We start from the raw sequence: 7,880 nt of genomic DNA on the forward strand, positions 1-7,880 counted from the left end.
ATTGCTTGGGAGAGTACTAGGAGGGATTTCAGTGATCCTTTTACTCAGCTAGCCCACTTGTGCCTACAAATTTCTAATGGATGACCTTATTTCATTCATGAAACTTACAATGGCCTTGGACAGATCAGAGACTAAGTTTGCTAAATTAGAGGTATTTTGTTCAGAGATCTCTGTCTGTTGCTAAGTGGATGATGGAAAAGGTTTGCTATTGCTAAACCTGTTTCTTCCACCATTATTAAAGCCTTGTTGAGGCTTTTGTTGATCCTTCCATGAGAGATTTGGGTGATTTCTCCATGATGAGTTACAGGTGTTTCCATAAGGTTCACCTAAGTAATTTACCTCTGCTATTGCAGGGTTCTCAGGATCATAGGCTTCTTCTTCGGAAGGCGCCTCTTGAGTACTGTTGGATGCAGCTTGCATTCCATTCAGACTCTGAGAAATCATATTGACTTGCTGAGTCAATATTTTATTCTGAGCCAGTATGGCATTCAGAGTATCAATTTCAAGAACTCCCTTCTTCATAAGCGTCCCATTACTCACATGATTCCTCTCAGAAGTGTACATGAACTGGTTATTAGCAACCATGTCAATGAATTCTTGAGCTTCTGCAGGCGTTTTCTTTAGGTGAATGGATCCACCTGCAGAGGTATCCAATGACATTTTAGCTAATTCAGACAGACCATCATAGAATATGTCTAGGATGGTCCATTCTGAAAGCAAGTCAGAAGGACACTTTTTGGTCAGTTCTTTGTATCTCTCCCAAGCTTCATAGAGGGATTCACCTTCTTTTTGTCTGAAGGTCTGAACATCCACTCTAAGCTTACTCAGCTTTTGAGGAGGAAAGAACTTGGCTAAGAAAGTCTTGACCAGCTTATCCCAAGAGTTCAGGCTATCCTTAGGTTGAGAGTCCAACCATATTCTAGCTCTGTCTTTCACAGCAAAAGGGAAAAGCATGAGCCTGTAGACTTCAGGATCTACTCCATTAGTCTTAACAGTATCACATATCTGCAAGAATTCAGTTAAGAACTGAAAAGGATCTTCAGATGGAAGTCCATGAAACTTGCAGTTCTGCTGCATCAGAGAAACTAATTGAGGTTTCAGCTCAAAGTTGTTTGCTCCAATGGCAGGAATGGAGATGCTTCTTCCATGTAAATTGGAATTTGGTGCAGTGAAGTCACCAAGCATCCTCTTTGCATTATTGTTGTTGGGTTCGGCTGCCATCTCCTTTACTTGTTCGAAATTTTCAATAAGGTTGTCTCTGGATTGTTATAATTTAGCTTCTCTTAGTTTTCTCCTCAGAGTCCTTTTAGGTTCTGGATCAGCTTCAACAAGAATGACTTTTTCCTTGTTCCTGCTTATAAGAAAGAGAAGAGAACAAGAAAAGAATAGGAATCCTCTATGTCACATAAAGAGGTTCCTTATTGTTAGTAGAAGAAGAAAAGGAATAGAGGTGAAGAAGAATGAAGAATCCAAACACAAGGGTAAGGATAGGAGCAATGATATGAGATGAAGAGAAGTGTTAGTAGATGAATAAATACTTAGAAGGAGATGAGGGAGAAGGATTTTCGAAAATAATTTTTGAAAAAGAGTTAGTGATTTTCGAAAATAATTTTTGAAAAGTGTTAGTAATTTTCGAAAATTAAAATAAAAAATTAGAATAATTAGTTAATTAAAAAGAAATTTTGAAAAAGGGGAAAGGGATTTTCGAAAATTAGAGAGAGAGAGAGAGAGTTAGTTAGGTAGTTTTGAAAAAGATAAGAAACAAACAAAAAGTTAGTTAGTTAGTTGAAACAAATTTTGAAAAGATAAGAAGTTAGGAAGGTAGAAAAGATATTTTGAAATCAAATTTTTGAAAAAGATAAGGTAAGAAGATATTTTTGAAAATATATGATTGAAATTAGTTTTGAAAAAGATTTGATTTTTAAAATCACAATTAATGACTTGATTCACAAGAAATCACAAGATATGATTCTCGAACTTAAAGTTTGAATCTTTCTTAACAAGCAAGTAACAAACTTGAAATTTTTGAATCAAAACATTAATTGATGATGTTATTTTTGAAAATTATGTGATAAAGATAACAAAAAGATTTTTGAAAAATATTTTTAAAATTTTCGAAAATATCTAAGAAAAATGAAAAAGATTTGATTTTTGAAAAAGATTTTGAAAAAGATAAGATTTTTAAGTTGAAAATTTGATTTGACTCATAAAAACAACTGGATTTTAAAAATTTTTGAAAAAGTCAAATTTAATTTTTGAATTTTATGAGAGAAAGGAGGGAAAGATATTTTCTTTTTTTTTTTTTATTTTTGAATTTTTAATGATGAGAGAGAAAAACATGAAAATGATGCAATGCATGAAAATTTTGGATCAAAACAATGAATGCATGCAAGAATGCTATGAATATCAAGATGAACACCAAGAACACTTTGAAGATCATGATGAACATCAAGAACATATTTTTGAAAATTTTTATATGCAAAGAAAACATGCATGACACCAATCTTAGAAATCTTTAATGCTTAGGCACTAAGAATTCAAGAATGCATATGAAAAACACCATACAACACAAAAATAATGTAATATGAAGATCAATCAAGAAGGTTTATCAAGAACAACTTGAAGATCATGATGAATGCAATGCATGAATGCAATTTTCGAAAAATGCAGGATGAGTATGCAATTGACACCAAACTTAAAAATTGACTCAAGACTCAAAGAAGAAACACAAAATAATTTTTTATTTTTATGATTTTATGATTTTTTTTGTATTTTCTTTTAATTTTTTCGAAAATCATTTTGAAAAAGAAAGATAAGGATTCCAAAATTTTTAATATGAATTTCAGGAATCTTATGCTCTTTAGTCTAAAGCTCCAATCAAAGGGTCAGGCATGGCTTGATAGCCAGCCAAGCTTTAGTATGTAACTCAGACATGACACGCCTGACATACCCTATCCAAAAGAATTAGACATGGCTTTACAGCCAGCCATGCTTCAACATGCTTCATGAAACTCTAGAATTCATTCTTAAAAATTCTGAAAAAAAATATTTTTTTGAAAACATTTTTATTTTAAAATTTTTTTTCGAAAACAAAGGAGAAATTTTTGAAAGGTTTTTTTTTTGAAAAATTTTTGAAAATAAAACAAAAAGAAAATTACCTAATCTGAGCAACAAGATGAACCGTCAGTTGTCCAACTCGAACAATCCCCGGCAACGGCGCCAAAAACTTGGTGTTGTTGCCAGATCAAAACTTGGCACTGATGTTACCGGACCAAAAGCTTGCCGAAAACTCAAACAATCCCCGGCAACGGCGCCAAAAACTTGGTGCACGAAATTGTGATCATCAATGGCGCCATCAACATGGTACGCTCAATTGTAATCTCAACTTTTTATCACAACTTCGCACAACTAACCAGCAAGTGCACTGGGTTGTCCAAGTAATAAACCTTACGCGAGTAAGGGTTGATCCCACGGAGATTGTTGGTATGAAGCAAGCTATGGTCATCTTGTAAATCTCAGTCAGGCGGATATAAAATGGTTATGGGGTTTTCGAAACTTAAATAATAAAATAAGGATAGAAATATTTATGTAAATCATTGGTGAGAGTTCAGATGAATGCATGGAGATGCTTTCGTTCCTCTAAACCTCTGCTTTCCTGCTGTCTTCATCCAATCAGTCTTACTTCTTTCTATGGCTGGCTTTATGTAAGGGCATCACCGTTGTCAATGGCTACATCCCATCCTCTTGTGAAAATGGTCCAAATGCTCTGTCACAGCACGGCTAATCATCTGAGGTTCTCGATCATGTTGGAATAGGATTCACCCTCCTTTTGCGTCTGTCACTACGCCCAGCACTCGCGAGTTTGAAGTTCGTCACAGTCATTCAATCCCAGAGTCCTCCTCGGAATACCACAGACAAGGTTTAGACTTTCCGGATTCTCATGAATGCCGCCATCAATCTAGCTTACACCACGAAGATTTTGATTAAGAGATCCAAGAGATAATCATTCAATCGAAGGTAGAACGGAAGTGGTTGTCAGGCACGCGTTCGTGGGGGAATGATGATGATTGTCACGTTCATCACATTCATGTTGAAGTGCGAATGAATATCTTAGAAGCGGAATAAGTTGAGTTGAATAGAAAAACAGTAGTACTTTGCATTAATCTTTGAGGAACAGCAGAGCTCCACACCTTAATCTATGGAGTGTAGAAACTCTACCATTGAAAATACATAAGTGAAAGGTCCAGGCATGGCCGAATGGCCAGCCCCCAAAACGTGATCAATAGATCAAAAGATAATCCAAAGATGTCGAATACAATAGTAAAAAGTCCTATTTATAATAAACTAGTTACTAGGGTTTACAGAAGTAAGTAATTGATGCATAAATCCACTTCCGGGGCCCACTTGGTGTGTGCGTGGGCTAAGCTTGAATGTTACACGTGTAGAGGCTCTTTCTGGAGTTGAACGCCAGGTTGTAACGTATTTCTGGCGTTCAACTCTGGTTTGTGACTTGTTTCTGGCGTTTAACTCCAGACAGCAGCGTAGAACTGGCGTTCAACGTCCTTTTACGTCATCTAAACGCGTTCAAAGTATGGACTATTATACATTTCTGGAAAGCCCTGGATGTCTATTTTCCAACGCAATTGGAAGCGCGCAATTTCATGTTCTGTAGCTCCAGAAAATCCACTTTGAGTGCAGGGAGGTCAGAATCCAACAGCATCAGCAGTCCTTCTTCAACCTCTGAATCTGATTTTTGCTCAAGTTCCTCAATTTCAGCCAGAAAATACCTGAAATTACAGAAAAACACACAAACTCATAGTAAAGTCCAGAAATGTGAATTTAACATAAAAACTAATAAAAACATCCCTAAAAGTAACCAGATTCTACTAAAAACATACTAAAAACAATGCCAAAAAGCGTATAAATTATCCGCTCATCAAGTAGATTGGGTATAATTGAGCAAAATGATTCTGTATGTGGGGTGTGTAATAAAGATGTTAAAAGTATATACCACTTGTTTGTTGCGTGAGAGTTTTCGTGGCAAGTATGATGTACTTGGATAGTTGATATTAGAGGCCTTTGGACAATACAAGGACTAATGAATGATCATTTCGAAAATTGGGAGGATCGCCTTTGATCAAGGATCACTGAAAAAAAATGGTTGATTGGGTTTTTTTCACTTTTGGTGTATTTGGGTGGAAAGAAATCATCAGGTTTTTCACAAAAAGGCTACAGTTGCTGTGGTGGTTATTGTTGACTCTTTTGCACGCTATAGGATATGGAGTTGTCTTATTTTCTTCTACTGTTGATGGTAATGTCGGAGATGATGAAGGAATTGGAGTTGTTATTGTACTCTTTTATTTCTATTTCTATCTTCTGTTTAATGCTCCACCTTGTTATATTGAGCTCTTTTATTCAAAAAAAAAAAAAAAAAACTAGGTATATGCTTCCACTAACCACTCATATACTAAATTGTTAACTGCTTTTTGCTTAAAAAGCTCTTATCCATCTATAAGTAATTACCTATTATCATAATTAATAGAAGACCTTATTTATATATAAATTAATGTTTGGGAGAAAATAATTTAAAGTTATTTTATTTAATTTAATATTTATAATTTTATGTGTGTAATATTCATAATACATATTTATTATATGTCGAATATTATATATTTATTCTAGTAGTAATTAATAAACAATAAAGCAAGGCATTTAAGTTTTTTTAAATCAAGTATTTAATTAACCAAGTCACAGCGCGCTTGATGTTCGAACGTACGTATATACATGTTGTCGCTGTTTTTTCTTCTTTTTTCTCTTTCTCTTTTTCATCTTCTTCCTCCTTTATTATCGCTCGTTGACCTTGTCATCTTCTTCTTCAAGAACATCATCATTGTCGTCACCTTCTTCTTTTGTTCTTCTTTTTCAACGTCGTCTTCTTCTTCTTTTGTTCGATTTCTTTTCTTCCTTTTTTTCCCTTCTCATCCTCCATCATTATCATAATCATCGTCGTCATTTTTTTCATCTGCTTCTCCTATATACGTTGAGAAAATTAGAGCACAAAAAACTTTGATGCACAACACAGAAATTTTAAAAGGACCACATATCCAGAACATTGATACGTAACCAATAAAATACATATAACGCAGAAATTTTAGTACACAATATAGAAAATTTGGTGCATAGCACAGAACTTTTAATTTGGTGCACAAGATAATTTTTTTTTTAAGAACTACATATTCAAAACATTGACATTCAACCAATAAAATACATACAACAAATAAATTTGTTATGCACATCACAAAAATTTGTAAAGGACCTTATGTTCAAAACATTAAGGTACCCAACCAACAAATTATATTCGTAGAAAAAGTTTATGTGCTATGTTTAAAAATTTTTGTGTTATATCGAGAAGTTTGTATTTTGCACAAAAATTTATGTACTATGCACAAAAATTTCTGTGTTATGTCAATAAATTTTTATGTTTTCCAATAAAAAATTTTACATTAAAAATTAAGAAAAAAAAAAAAACAATGATACATGTGTGCATTTTTTTGTTGAACTTGTATTGGACTTAATTACAAAAAGACTTATACATATAAAAAAAGATTAGCCATGTTTACCCTTGGTTCTAAAAATATGGCTTCCAAATATTTTTGTATATATTAGATATGCACTATAATCTTTAACTTAATATTTCTTGTGATTCATGTCAGAATTCCTATACATCTATTAGAGAGCAACGGACTTTAAAAAAAAAAAAACGATGGACGATCATTTCATGTCTTATTTCTTGATTTTTTCTACAATTTTATTTAAATAGCTCTATATATCCTAGTATCAAATGATCATCATTTCATCTATACAAAATATATTCTATTTAAGGAAGGAAACTAAAGTGGGAATCTTAAGAATAATGATGAATTACTACTCTTTTTCTACCTACGTATAGTACGTAATCTTCTCAACTCCAATATTCTCCTTTCTCTCTCATTTTAATTTATTCTTCTTCTTTCGTCATATTTCTAAACTAGTTACGTATTATAATATGACAGATCCATAGGGTTTTGAACAAGAAGAAGCCAACAAATGGAACCTTTTGAGATTCAGCATAATTTAATTGATAAGTTTGATTGTTTACCTATATTGACGTCTACAAACTGATTACACTTAAATCCATAAAAGCGAATTAGTGATAATTATTCTCTTACTTGGTTCAAGTTCAATACAATGGTATATTCTAAGTTCAAGTTCAATACAATGGTATATTCTAACAACAATCCCATTTTTTATGGATGAGAGGGGAGAAAGTCATGTTGAAAGTTGAATTAATGGTTGAAATAAAGTTGAACGGGTTTCTTTTGGTAATATTGTTATAATTTTTTAGTATAGTTGAAGTTATAATTTCTTGGAATCATTATTATATTAGTTAGTATAATAGATAGGAAATATTAGTGTAATTTTCGTAAAGAAAAATGAAGATTTTGGTCATTTTCATGCTTAGGCCCTCCTTCCCCAATTTATTTTTGTTTTATTTTAGTTAAAACCTTTACCTGATTGATGATGATCTAACCTACATATATTAAAAAGTAAAAACCTAAACTCCAATACCTTAAATTGTCTTGCATCTTGCCGTCCTCCGCATGCAGCACGCTGCCAACTTCTCATAATTAAGGCCCAACTTGGTCAGTATATATATATATATATATACTACAAGAAACGTCGTTAAAATTGACGGTCAAATCGAGGGCTTAGCCGTCGATAATATTGAAATTCGACGGCAAAATAGACGGTGCAGTTGGTCGCTATAAAGTCTGTCGATTTTTCAAAATGCTAATAAAATCGACGGCTTTCATGGCCGTCGATAATAATTTAATAAAATC

The 7,880-nt window shown here is 33.2% G+C and overlaps 1 non-coding gene across 1 annotated transcript; it reads left to right on the forward strand.

The window, feature by feature from the left end:
- The first annotated feature begins 718 nt into the window (after positions 1-718).
- Positions 719-822, forward strand: LOC112774957 (small nucleolar RNA R71). Its single transcript, XR_003189410.1, has one exon. It is a non-coding gene; the product is annotated as a small nucleolar RNA R71 (small nucleolar RNA).
- Positions 823-7,880: the final 7,058 nt, after the last annotated feature.

Source organism: Arachis hypogaea, chromosome 18, assembly GCF_003086295.3.
Source record: "Arachis hypogaea cultivar Tifrunner chromosome 18, arahy.Tifrunner.gnm2.J5K5, whole genome shotgun sequence".
Taxonomy (NCBI): Eukaryota; Viridiplantae; Streptophyta; class Magnoliopsida; order Fabales; family Fabaceae; genus Arachis; species Arachis hypogaea.